Below are 15,314 nucleotides of genomic sequence, written 5' to 3' on the forward strand. Positions count from 1 at the left end.
CAACATCCATTCATGATAAAAAACACTTCAGAAAAGGAGAAAAAAGGGAACATACCTCAACATAATAAAGGTCATATATGACAAACCCACAGCTAACATCATACTCAATGATGAAAAGCTTAAAGCATTTCCTCTAAGATCAGGAAGAAGACAAGTATGATCATTCTCATCACTTTTACTGAACATAGTTTTGGAAATCCTAGCCACAGCAATCAGAGAAGAAAAAGAAATAAAAGGAATCCAAATTGGAAAAGAAGAAGTAAAACTGTCACTGTTTGTAAATGGGATGATGCTACACGTAGAACATCCTAAAGACACTGCCAGAAAACTACTAGAGCTCATCAATGAATCTGGTAAAGTTGCTAGACACAAAACAAATACACTGAAATCTGTTGCATTTCTATACACTGACAACAAAATATCAGAAAAAGAAATTAAGGAAACAATCCCATTTACCATCACATCAAAAAGAAATACAGAGGAATAAACCTAAGGAGACAAAAGATCTGTACTCTGAAAACTATAAGATGCTGATGAAAGAAATTAAAGACCCCACAAACAGATGGAAAGATATACCCTGTTCTTAGATTGGAAGAATCAATATTGTTAAAATGACCATACTACCGAAGACAATCTATAGGTTCAATGCAATCCCTATCAAATTACCAATGGCATTTTTTCGCAGAACTGGAACAAAAGATTTCACAATTTGTACGGAGACACAAAAGACCCCGAATAGCCAAAACAATCCTGAGAAAGAATGGAGCTTGAAGGAATCATCCTCCCCGACCTCAGACCACACTACAAAGCTACAGTAATCAAAACAATAAGGTACTGGCACAAAAACAGACAAACAGATCAGTGGAATAGGATAGAAAGCCCAGAAATAAACCCATGCATTTATGGTCAATTAATCTATGACAAAGGAGGCAAGAATACACATTGGAGAAAAGACAGTCTCTTCAGTAAGTGGTACTGGGAAAACTGGTCATGTAAAAGAATGAAATTAAAACATTCTCTGACACCATATACAAAAGTAAACTCAAAATGGATCAAAGACCTAAATGAAAGACTGGATACTATAAAACTCCTAGAGGAAAACATAGGCAGAACACTCTTTGACATAAATTGCAGCAATACTTTTTTGGATCTGTCTCCTAGAGTAATGGAAACAAAAACAGAACTAAACAAATTAAACTTAAAAGTTTTTGCACAACAAAGGAAACCATAAACAAAATGAAAAGACACCCTACAGACTGGGAGAAAACATTTGCAAAGGATGCTACTGACACAGAATTCATTTCCAAAATATATAAGCAGCTCATACAGCTCACTATCAAAAAAACAAACAACCCAAACAAAAAATGAGAAGAAGACCCAAATAGATGTTTCTCCAAAGATGACATACAGATGGCCAACAGGCACATGAAAAGATGCTCAATATTGATAATTATTAGGGAAATGCAAATCAAAACTACAATGAGGTATCCCCTTACACCAGTCAGAATGGCCATCATTAAAAAGTCTACAAATAATAAATACTGGAGTGGGTGTGGAGAAAAAGGAACCCTCCTACACTGTTGGTGGGAATGTAAACTAGTGCAGCCACTGTGGAAAACAGTATAGAGATTCCTTAAAAAAATAAAAGTCAGGTTACCATATGATCCTGCAATCCTACTTCTGGGCATATATCTGAAGAAAACTCTAATTCAAAGATATACATGTACCCCAATGTTCACAGCAGGACTATTTACAATAGCTAAGACATGGAAACAACCCATATGTCCATCAACGGATGACTGGATAAAGAAGGTATGGTATATATATATATATATATATATATGTATATACAATAGAATATTACTCAACCAAAAAAGGAATGAAATAATGCCATTTGCAGCAACATGGATGGACCTAGAGAATATCATATTAAGTGAAGTAAGTCAGTCAGAGAAAGACAATTATCATATGATATGACTTATATGTGGAATCTAAAAAAATGATACAAATGAACTTATTTACAAAACAGAAATAGACTCACAGACATAGAAAGCAAACTTATGGTTACCAAATGGGATAGCAGGGGGCGTGGGGGGAAGATAAATTAGGAGGTTGGGATTAACATATACACAATACTATATATAAATAGATACACAATGAGGACCTACTGTATAGCACAGGGAACTATATTCAATATCTTGTAACAACCTATAATGGAAAAGAATCTGAAAAAGAATAGATATATCTACATATGTATAACTGAACCACTTTGCTGTACATCTGAAACTAACACAACATTGTAAATTAACTATACTTCAATTTTTAAAAATTGTTTAAAAAATGTCAGCTGGTGTTATATAAAGTCTAGCATATTATATATTATGCTAGATAATATGAATATTATGCATATTATACTATATTAAAAACTTTAAATTATCTTTCACATATACATATATATTTAACATATGCCGGAATATACATATTTAAATATACTCTAGAATATATTATATATAAAATATTATATATATACATATTAATATGTATATATATACATTCATATGTGTGCATGTGTGTGTGTGCGTGTGTATATATGTACACATATACATTCCAGCATATAGCTTTAAATGGCCAGGCATTTGAAGAAACAAGACAATGTGAACAAAATTCATGAGAAATCAAAGGTTATAAAACAGACACCAAGGGCTTCCAGATAAGAGTTACTGACCATAGATTTCAAAATAATTATTCTTATTTGGTTCAAGGTAATAAAAAATGATTGAAAATTTAAGCCATGAATGGAAAATTTTAAATGATCTAATGGATTTTTTTAAATAATAAAAATATAATGACTAAATTAAGAATTTCAAAAATGTATTTACTATCAAATTACACATGATAGAATTAGTGATCTGAGATAGGTCAAATAAAATATGTGAAATAAGCACATGGAAAAAATAAAAACATGAAATACTGGAAAAAACTTAAAGGTCAAAGAGATATGTAAGAATTCCAAAGTAGAGAACAGAGAACATGAAGAAAAAGCAATATTTGAGTAAATAATGACTGACAATTAACCAAAACTGATGAAAAATATATAAACCATCTAATTTTAGAATATACAGGCAAGATAAATACAAACAAAACTAAACCTGACTACATAATGGTAAAATTACAGAATATTGAAGAAAATATGAAATCTTCTAGGTAGCCAGAAAGAAAATATTCAAATGAACAAAAGTTTAATTTAGTTTGTTTTTTTATTTCTTTATTTTTTCCAGTTTTCCAATTATTGAGAAATAATTGACATACATCATAATATAACTTTATGGTCTACAGCAGGATGGTTTGATTTTTTGATTTGCGTATACTGTGAAGCAACTACCACAATAGGCTCAGCTCACATATAGATACAATAAAGAGAAAAAATAAGCAAAAAGGAAAAAACTGTTTCTCCTTGTTACGAGAACTCTCAGGGTTTACTCTCTTAACAACTTTCCTATACAACACACAGCAGTGCTAGCTATAGTCATCATGTTGTACATTACATCCCTAATATTTATTTATCTAATAACTAGAATTTTGTACCTTTTAACCACCTTCCTCCAATTGCCCTTCCCCCCACCCTCAGCCTCTGGTAACTACAAGTCTGATCTCTTTTTCTATGAGTTTGACATTTTTTTTTTAGATTCCACATATAAGTGAGATGACACAGTATTTGTCACTCTCTGTGTGATTTATTTCACTTAGCATAATGCCTTTAAGGTCCATACATTGTCAGAAATAGTAGAATTTCCTCATTTTTCTGACTGAATAATATTCCATTTTGTGATAGATACCACAACTTCTTTACTCATTTTATCTACACTTAGGTTGTTTCCATCTCTTGGCTATTGTAAATAATGCTGCTATGAATATGGGAGGGCAGATATCTTTTGAATTAGAGTTTTCATTTTCTTTGTATATATTCCCAGAAGTATTAGAATTGCTGGGTAATATGGTAATCTATTTTTAATTTTTTGAGGATCCTCCATATTGTTTTGCAGTGGCTGTACCAATTTACAATCCCACCAAACCCTTTCTCCTCATCCATACCAGCATTTGTTATCTCTTGTCTTGTTTATAATGGCCATTCTAACAAGTGCGAGGTGATGTCTCATTGCAGTTTTAATGCATTTCCTTAGTTACTAGTAATGTTGAGCATTTTTTCCATGTGCCTGTTGGTCTTTCTTATATCTTCTTTGAAGAAATGTCTATGCAGGTTCTTTGCCCATTTTTTCACTGTTTGGTTTTTTTTGCTGCTGATTTGTGTAAGTTCTATATATATTTTGGATATTAATCTCTAATCAGTTATAGGGTTTCATATATTTTTCCCATTCCATAGGCTGTCGTTTCACTTTGTTGATGGTTTCTTTTGCTGTACAGAAGCTTTTTAGTTTGATGTAGTCCCACTTGTTTATTTTTGATTTTGTTGCTTGTGCTTTAAGCATCACATTCAAGAAATTACTACCAAGACCCATGTCAAGGAGCTTTATTCTCAGGATGGGGGGCAGGTGAAGTCAAGGTGGCAGAATAGGGGGATGCAGAGTTCACATCTCCTCACAACTAGGGCACCTACCAGGCTCTGGTGGGGGACCTTGGACACCTAAGGGGACAGGAGGAACCCCTGCACAACCAGGTAGGACGTGGGGGGTTGGGAAGAGGGAAGCAAAAGTGGAGGCAGGATAGGACTGGTGCTCCTGAGGGGCAGCTGGGGGAGAGGAGGGGTTCTAACACCCAGAGGGGCCCACTCACCACTAGGGGATCAGCAGGGACAGGGAGATACCTTCAGGGGATCAGAGGGGAATGTGGCCAGCATTTCCCCCACTTGCTTGGGCAAGCCTGCTGGGGTCCCAGGCCTGAACCTCCACCCTCTGGGGCCCCCTCCAGTCACGCATGTCCTGTGGGCATGGGAGGGAGGAGAAGTAGAGGCGAGAGAGAACCAGTACCCCAAGGGGCAGTTGGGGGAGGGGAGGGGTTCCCATGCTCGGAGGGGCCCACTCATGGTGAAGGGATCAGTGGGGACAGGGAGAGAACTTCGGGGAATCAGGGAATCGGAGGGGAATGCAGCCAGCATTTTCTTGACCTGCTTGGGCCCCAGCAAGCCTGCTGGGGTCCCGGGCCTGAACCTCCGCCCTCCGGGGCCCCCTCCAGCCGCACTGAGCCTAGGCCCAGCTGCCCCTGACTAAGCTCCGCCCCCCCATCTAACCCCCCAAGGCCTTTTCCGGTATTTTTTTTTTTTTTTTTTTTTTTGCTGTTGTGGTTCTGTTTTGCCTTCTTGTTGTTGTTTCATTTATATTATTATTTTTTCTAATATATTTTTTATTTTTCTAACTTTATTTTATTTTTTATTCTTTGTTATTTTTTTTTTTTTTTTTTTGCTGCACCCTGCAGCTTGCAGGATCTTGGTTCCCAGGACAGGGGTCAGGCCTGAGATCCTGTGGGAGTGCTGGGAGTGCTGAGTCCAAACAGCTGGACTAACAAAGAACTTCAGACCCCAGGGAATATTAATTGGTGTGAGGACTCCCAGAGGTCCTCATTTTGGCACCAAGACCTGGCTCTACACAACTGTCAGTGTTGGACTGCGAACTCCAGTGTTGGATGCCTCAGGCCAAACCACCAGTAAGACAGGAACACAGCCCCACCCGTCAAAAAAAATGATATGACATAAAAATATGTTACAGAAGAAGGAGCAAGGTAAAAACCTAAAAGATCAAATAAATGAAGAGAAAATAGGCAACCTACCTGAAAAAGAATTCAGAGTAATGGTAGTAAAGATGATCCAAAATCTCAGAAATAGAATGGAGGCATGGATTGAGAAAATACAAGAAATGTTTAACAAGGACCTAGAAGAACTAAAGAACAAACAGTGATGAACAACACATAACTGAAATGAAAAATACACTAGAAGGAATCAATAGCAGAATAACTGAAGCAGAAGAACGAATAAGTGAGCTGGAAGATAGAATGGTGGAAATAACTGCTGAGGAGCAAAATAAAGAAAAAAGAATGAAAAGAAATGAGGACTGTCTCAGAGACCTCTGGGACAACATTAAATGAACCAACATTTAAATTATAGGGGTCCCAGAAGAAGAAGAGAAAGAGAAAGGGTCTGAGAAAATATTTGAAGAGATTATAGTTGAAAACTTCCCTAACATGGGAAAGGAAATATCCACCCAAGTCCAGGAAGCACAGAGAGTCCCATACAGAAGAAACCCAAGGAGAAACACACGAAGACATATATTAATCAAACTAACAAAAACTAAATTCAAAGAAAAAATATTAAATGCAGCAAGGGAAAGCAACAAATAACCTACAAGGGAATCCCCATAAGGTTATCAGCTGATTTTTCAGCAGAAACTCTGCAGGCCAGAAGGCAGTGGCATGATACATTTAAAGTGATGAAAAGGAAAAGCCTACAGCCAAGATTACTCTACCCAGCAAGGATCTCATTCAGATTCGATGGAGAAATCCAAAGCTTTACAGACAAGCAAAAGCTAAGAGAATTCAACACAACCAAACTAGCTTTACAACAAATGCTAAAGGAACTTCTCTAGGTGGGAAACACAAGAGAAGAAGAAACCCCACAAAAACAAACCCAAAACAATTAAGAAAATGGTAATAGGAACACATATATCAATAATTACCTTGAATGCAAATGGATTAAATGCTCCAAACAAAAGACACAGACTGGCTGAATGGATATAAAAGCAAGACCTGTATATATGCTGTCTACAAGAGACCCACTTCAGACCCAGAGACACATACAGACTGAAAGTGAGGGGATGGAAAAAGATATTCCATGAGAATGGAAATCAAAAGAAAGCTGGAGTAGCAATGCTCATATCAGTTAAAATAGACTTTAAAATAAAAACTGTTATAAGAGATAAAGAGACATTACTACATAATGATCAAGGGATCAATCCAAGAAGAAGATATAATAATCGTAAATATTTATGCAGCCAACATATAAGTACCTCAATACATAAGGCAAATGCTAACAGCCATAAAAGCGGAAATCAACAGTAACACAATAATAGTTGGGGGGGAAATTCCCTGGTGGTCCAGTGGTTAAGAATCTGCCTTCCAATGCAGGGGACGCAGGTTCGATCCCTGGTCAGGGAATTATGATCCCACATATTGTGGGGCAACTAAGCCCATGTGCCGCAACTACAGAGCCCATGCACTCTGGAGCCCATGTGCCACAACTAGAGAGCCTGCGCACCGCAACTACTGAGCCCACACGCTCTGGAGCCCTGCACCACAACTAGAGAGAAGCCCGTGCACCACAACAAACATCCCGCATGCCACAACTAAGACCCAATGCAGCCGAAAATAAATAAATAAATATTTAAAAAATAATAATAATAATAGTGGGGGACTTTAACATGCCACTTACACCAATGGACAGATCAACCAGACAGAAAATAAATAAGGAAACACAGCTTTAAATGACACAATAGACCAGATAGATTTAATTGATATTTATAGGACATTCCACCCAGAAGTGGCAGAATACACTTTCTTCTCAAGTGCACAGGGAACGTTCTCCAGGATAGATCACATCTTGGGTCACAAATCAAGACTCAGTAAATTTAAGAAAATTGAAATCGTATCAAGCATCTTTTCTGACCACAACGCTATGAGATTGGAAATCAATTACAGGAAAAAAACTGTAAAAAACACAAATACATGATAGCTAAACAGCATGCTACTAAATAACCAAGAGATCACTGAAGAAATCAAAGAGGAAATCAAAAAATACCTAGAAACAAATGACAATGAAAACATGATGACCAAAAACCTATGGGACTCAGCAAAAGCAGTTCTAAAAGGGAAGTTTATAGCAATTCAATCTCACCTCAAGAAACTAGAAAAATCTCAAATAAACAATCTAACCTTACACCTAAAGCAACTAGAGAAAGAAGAAGAACAACAAAAAAAAGCCCCAAAGTTAGTAGGAGGAAAGAAATCAAAAAGATCAGAGCAGAAATAAACTAAATAGAAATTAAGAAAACAATAGCAATAAATAAATAAGGTCAGTAAAACTAAGAGTTGGTTCTTTGAGAAAATAAACGAAATTGATAAACCTTTAGCCAGACTCATCAAGAAGAAAAGAGAGAGGACTCAAATCAATAAAATTAGAAATGAAAAAGGAGAAATTACTACTGACACCACAGAAATACAAAGGATCAAAAGAGACTACTTCAAGCAACTATATGCCAATAAAATTGACAACCTAGAAGAAATGGACAAATTATTGGAAAGGTACAACTTTCCAAGACTGAACCAGGAAGAATTAGAAAATATAAACAGAAAAATCACAAGTAATGAAATTGAAACTGTAATTAAAAATCTTCCAACAAAGAAAAGTCCAGGACCAGATGGCTTCACAGGCGAATTCTATCAAACATTTAGAGAAGAGCTAACTCCTATCCTTCTCAAACTCTTCCAAAAAAATTGCAGAGGGAGGAACACTCCCAAACTCATTCTATGAGGCCACCATCACCCTGATACCAAAACCAGACAAAGATATCACAAAAAAAGGAAATTATAGGTCAATATCAATGATGGACATAGAAACAAAAACATTACGATTTGCACTTTTCTAATAATTAGTGTCAATGTTTTTCAAGTTGCCTAGGGCAAACAGGAATTCATTGAAGGGCAGAAAACTCATGTCAGTTTGCCATTCTGTGTTTTTTTTATATGTTGATCTTGCCGTTCCCTGAACATATTGTTCCAGAAGGCAATATTAAAGGACAATCTCATAGGAGGTTGGAGCACTATAGTTTCTTCATTGTGAATATGCTCTCAGGGTTCACACAGATGCAGGTTTTTTTGTTTAAACAGAAAAGAGGGAAATAATTAGTCCTTCCTAGATACAGAATATAGGGATTTTGATCTGAAAAGAGTGTGAAGAGGTTATGGGGTATCACCTCACACTGGTCAGAATGGCCATCATCAAAAAATCTACAAACAATGAATGCTGGAGAGGATGTGGAGAAAAGGGAACCCTCTTGCACTGTTGGTGGGAATGTAAATTGGTACAGCCCCACTATGGAGAACAGTATGGAGGTTCCTCAAAAAACTAAAAATAGAACTACCATATAACTCAGCAATCCCACTACTGGGCATATACCCAAAGAAAACCATAATTCAAAAAGACACATGCACCCCAATGTTCACTGCAGCACTATTTACAATAGCCAGGTCATGGAAGCAACCTAAATGTCCATCAACAGAGGAATGGGTTAAAGAAGATGTGGTACATATATACAATGGAATATTACTCAGCCGTAAAAAGGAATGAAATAGTGCCATTTGCAGAGACATGGATAGACCTAGAGTCTGTCATACACAGTGGGGTAAGTCAAAAAGAGAAAAACATCATATAATATATCTTATATGTGGAATCTAGAAAAGTGGTACAGATGAACTTATTTGCAAAGCAGAAATAGAGACAGAGATGCAGAGAACAAACTTAGGGATTCCAAGGGGGGAAGAGGGGGGGTGGGATGAACTGGGAGATTAGGACTGACATATATACACTACTATGTACAAAATAGATAACTAATGAGAGCCTACTGTATAGCACAGGGAACTCTACTCCATGCTCTGTGGTGACCTGAACGGGAAGGACATCTTAAAAAGAGGGGATATATGTATACACATAACTGATTCACTTTGCTGTACAGCAGAAACTAACACAACATTGTAAAGCAAATATACTCCAATAAAAATTAATTTTAAAAAATAACACTTTTTTAAAAAAGAAAAACATTAAGAAAAGAAATAAGGAAAAGAGACTCTGCCAACCAAATGTAAATTGGAAGAAAATCACAACGTGCTGGAGCTAAAAGCAATCTTAGCGGTTGAAATACACGGCATTAATGTCCTCAATTCTTTACCCTGCCCTTATCCACATCCTTCACATACGACCCGGCAGTACCTTCTCCCAGGAAAGAGACAGAAGATACTTCCCTACCCCTTGCTTTTGGGTTTGCCACATGATCTGCTTGGGTTAATGGAATGTTAATAGAAAATAGTTTGTGCTAGTGTGCCTGCTCTTTCACATCTGTCAGAGCAGGAGAATAAGCCTGGGCTAGCTGAGGAGAAGGATTAGAGACCTACAGGGCTGAGCCAGCCAGGGATGTACCCAGCCAAGAACAGGAGACCCTCAGGTGACCTACAGATCTGTGAACCAGGTAAATGCCTATTGCTGTGGGATACTGAGACTATGTGGTTGATTGTGCCATATATTAGTTGATACCATACCCAACAACTTCAACTCCTTCAATTTATAGAGGAGAAAACCAGACCCCAAAAGTGGAAGCAGATGGATAGTAGTGGAAACAGGGCTGCAAATTAGGATCTGAAACAGAACCTTGAATATCTGAATATTAACTCCAGCCTCAGATATGCACTGGCCACACGGACACTGGAAAGCCAATTAGTTTCTCTGAATCTCAGTGCTTTGTTGGAAAATGAAGGTAACATGTACTCTAAATAAAAACTACAAATTGTCTGGTCTAAATAAGGTATTCGATGTGAAGACACTTTGTGAAAAAGGGATAAAGACACTCAAGTGGTTAGTGTTTAATGGATGCCAAGTGCATGATGAAACTTTTGCTTACATGATATTATTTTATCTCATTTAACCTTTAAAATACCTACCAATTAATAAGGTAGGTGTGCACTCATTTGTTGAAAATCAGGTGATTACCGTGTGCTTACGGAGCCAGGTCCTATGTACATGTAACGAATAAACAAATTCATGCTGAGGGAACTGAAGTAACTTACCCAAGTAACTTAACCTCAAAGAACTTGGCATGTTTTTATTAATCAGTAGGGAGCTTGATGATTGTAGCTCAGGAAAACTGTTAACTATTGCAAAATAACTTTCTGCTACTGGTCACCCAGAAACATGCTACAAAGTTATTCAAATTAGAGTGTCTGCTTTTAGAGCTTTGATCTGAAAATTTTATTAGAAACATCTGTTTTTACTATCCAAATGTCATGATATATATGCCATGCCACCTACCATTAACAGTCACTGGGGTCTCTAATCACAACATTCCATCTGCTCTGGAAGATGACTACCGTTCTCTCTGGGGCACTCCCAAGGGCATAAGGTGCATTTCAAATGTGCCACATGGCCTATATTTTGATTCAAACTACACCCAACATACCTTTAAAACTCAACAATACGTATCTTAGGTTTAACTTCTCGGCATGAGAAGGACTGACTCTCTTTTAAGGTATCCGAGAACACTTTTCAAAATTAAATACATCAATATAGGCCCCTGCAAATACGGGGGGAAAAAACATAAGAGAAAAACAGATTTTATTTGCACCAACAAATATTTGGGAAAACAGGAGGTGCCCTAAATTACTGGGAATGCTTATTAGCAATAGAGAATCTTGCCCTGAGTGAGACTTAAGAATAGCCACAAAAAGAATGAAAATTGTGTAAAGGCAAATAAACTTCTTTTCTCAGCTTCAAGAGTACTGAGTTCAAACACCATTCCTGGCTTCCTAATTGCACTGTAGTTTTACGTATGAGAAGAATGTTCTCTGAAGTGAAATCTCATGTAATTTCTTAGGGTCTTCAGGAATTTTAATTAATCCAGATTAAAGTAAATCGATCAGAATATGAAAGGATTAAGAAAATATGCTTTTATTCCACCTCAAAATCTCTTTCCCAATAAAATATATTTGATATAGATTCTACTAGCAGGTCTTAAAATTTACAATATTCCAAAGAAAATGAGGGATGATGCTGGAGGAGGACAGTGGAACCCCGCCAGAATTTGAGAGGACTTCCCTCTGGGCAAGGTTTCATTCTGATTATTTTCATTGCACTGAGTCACAAATTTCAGGACACAAAGAAATGAAGGGGCAAGGAGTAAGGGCTTCTTCTTCAACTTCCTTCAAAGCTTTATTTTTGAATAGAATCCTTGAAGTCACTATTTCTGAACAAAAGTGTGTTGTGTATTTCATATTCTTTTCTTATTCTTTTCCTTGTTGAAATATTTATAATGTATATTGTGAAAAGAAGCACACATTTGGAAAGAATCTCTTTGAAAACTTGCTTAATTGTGATAGTTAAATAGCTTAATAGTAAATAACTAGCTTAATAGTAAATATATTATGTACATATAACTACATAAATATAATAGTATATATAATTATATATAATAGTATAATAATAGAAGTGTAATATTAGTGTGTGTGTGTATATATATAGTATATATGGACAGTATTCCCGTTCAGAAAGGGCATTTTAACTTAAACGGTCTTCATTAACAGGTAAAATGCATGGAATTTTCAGCAGGAAAATATTAATACACATTGTGAAAGATAATTGTGACTTTGTGGTAGTATCCTACTTTCATTTTGTAAACTCTGTGAAGGGTTTGCTTATCCCCTGCCTGCATTTCAAGCAACACTTACCAGTGACTGTGTCAGATTTAAATCATAATTTACAGTCACCAACACAAAATTGCTCCTGAAAAAATATTATTCTATTTTTTAGCATTATTGAGGTATAATTGAGAAATAAAACTAAGATATTTCAAGTGTACAATGGGATGATTTGATAAAAAATATTTATTTTAAATGGAACTCATCTATGGGTAGGAAAGTGAGTTTTGTATTTGTTATGTTTAATCTCTGCCCAAATCAACTTCCCTTTTATTTGAGGTTAAGGAACATAAAAAGTAGAGCTTGGGCTTTTATATCTTTTAAGTGGATTTCTGCTTAAAGATACTAAAAGACAGCAGCTACACTAAAATGCCTTCTTCAGTCGGCATGGTATTTATGTGGTGGCATAATATTTTGAAATATCAGCAGAAGTTCTCCTCTTTTAATCTTTTGGGTTTTTTTATAAGACCATGGCCTTTTCACCATTCACGCACCTAAACTGTGAGACATTCATAAAGAAAATAATTTTATAGCAAAAAGAAGGCATTTGGGATTCTAAAGGCAAAATCCTGAGTCTGAATAGATTTGAAGACAGAGTTAGAGACAGACTTCCTACCATGACACCATGACAGCCAAAGATTCTCCTGATTTGATGGTGGGAGGCAGGGGACAGGAAGGGCAGTAAAGAGCCCAAATGGAGAGGAAATAGGGAATAAGTAGAACTTACAGTTCCCTAAGAAAGGTGAGTCCTGGTCCCTGGCCACAGTAAACTGAATAATTGAAATCCAGATTGTTTGAGGATGGTTATAGGTGCACCTGGAGATCACTATATCTACTTCTAGTTACCATTAAAGGCAGGTGCGAAGGGAGCAAAATATTCTAAGGAGCCTCTATTCCGGAGGCCAGCATGAGATTGAGATCTACTTGGGTGAAACGCTGAAGTAAGAAGCACACTAAGGCTCGACTGTCAGCCTGCACGGCTCCAGAAATAGTTCTCAGCCACGGAGACCACAGCAAATAAAAAAGGAGAGGAAAGTGGGGTAGAAGGTGAAAGGTCTTCAGCTCTTCTTAAGGTTCTTGGCAACTGGTCTGCAATCCAGAGACCCACCTTGGTGTGGGGAGAAGCAGGCATGAATCCTCAAATAGTAAAGGAGATATTTGCATTTTAAAGTGATCGGTAGGGCAGCAAGCACAGAGCTGAAATAGGTGGAAGCACTGTAGGCTGGTCTGTGTTATGCCTCCCTTGAGGGTGACTTGGAGGCTCAAAAGTGCCTGACAACCAGGAATGTGCTGCTTACTTGCGCTAATTCTGAGCAAGAGCTCAGCGTTCACAGCCCCGGAGAAGCTGCTGAATAAATACGATTCATTGCCTCTCATAAAGCACAGCTGCGGGAAATAACCTGCAGAACCTGATAAAATTTGGGGAACTAAAAGGGAACAACTTTCTATTTTTCAATCTGTTCTTTGAAAATAGTTTTTATATTTAAAAAAGAATCCACTAAGTACTTTTCAAATGATGCCAATAAAATTTACCTGGGATTCTCTGTAAATATCAGACAACCTGTCCTTTTTTTTTTATCATAGAGACAAAATAAGCCAGACTCTCTAATAAATGGTCAAAGAATTTGACAGCTCAGAGGCACTACATGTTAGGAGCATGAAATATTGTACATGCTTTAAGAGGGGTGTGAATAGAGATTGGTATTGCAAAAAAAAAATGGAATTGTCAGTGTCAAAAAACTGGGACAGTGTCAAAGAAAAACTGCATTGATGGGGTTAAATAGGCAAGGAAGACTTCATTCAAGACTATTTTAGGGACTTCCCTGGTGGTGCAGTGGTTAAGAATCCGCCTGCCAATGCAGGGGACACAGGTTCGATCCCTGGTTCAGGAAGATCCCACATGCCGCGGAGCAACTAAGTCTGTGTGCCACAACTACTGAGCCTGTGCTCTAGAGCACATGAGCCACAACTAGTGAGCCCACGTGCCACAACTACTGAAGCCCGAGCACCTAGAGCCCGTGCTCTGCAACAAGAGAAGCCACCACAGTGAGAAGCCCACGCACCGCAATGAAGAGTAGCCCCCGCTCGCCACAGCTAGAGAAAGCCCACGTGCAGCAATGAAGACCCAATGCAGCCAAAACTAAAAATTAAAAAAAAAAAAAATACTATTGCTTAGGGGTCAAGACTACTGCAATCATGGAGAGAAACTGAACTCAACTCTGGAAACAAAAGGCAGAAGAGAACATTAAGGCCACCTTGATCAGAAGGTAGAGTTGGGTTTGGAGAGAATTCGGAAATATGTTCCCCTCCTAGCAGAAGCACAGTCATAGGGAAATGGAAACTCGGGACTTGTCGTGTCCTATTCTGTTATTTGGGAAAAGAAAAAAGAGGATTTTCTCTGCCTGGACTCTTGGCAGCGGTGTGCTAGTAAAGGGTTAACAATTTTTTTTTCTCCCTCCAGAAGAAAACAGAGCCTTTTTTTGTAGTGTTTGTTAATTTCCACGCTATAAATTTTCCCAATATGACCTATTTCAAGCTATCAATTTAATGATACTGCAATGTGAATTTGGGAAGAAAGGCTCACAATCAGGTTTTCAGAGGTAGAATCAGCCAACTTAAGCACATCACACTGCTTTTTAGCCATGCACACTGGCAAAAAACGAGAAGCATCTAGAAATAATAATAATATATGCTAAGGATCCAACTCCTCATTATTGAGGTTTTAGACAAGTACATGAAGAGATGAAGTTTAGGGTAGGAATAGCTTAAGAATTATAACACAGACATTAACTTATAACACCTTACAAATTGCAGCTGATTTAATTCCCATTACTGAATTCTGATGAGGAAAC

Source organism: Delphinus delphis, chromosome 3 (genome assembly GCF_949987515.2).
Source record: "Delphinus delphis chromosome 3, mDelDel1.2, whole genome shotgun sequence".
Classification (NCBI taxonomy): Eukaryota; Metazoa; Chordata; class Mammalia; order Artiodactyla; family Delphinidae; genus Delphinus; species Delphinus delphis.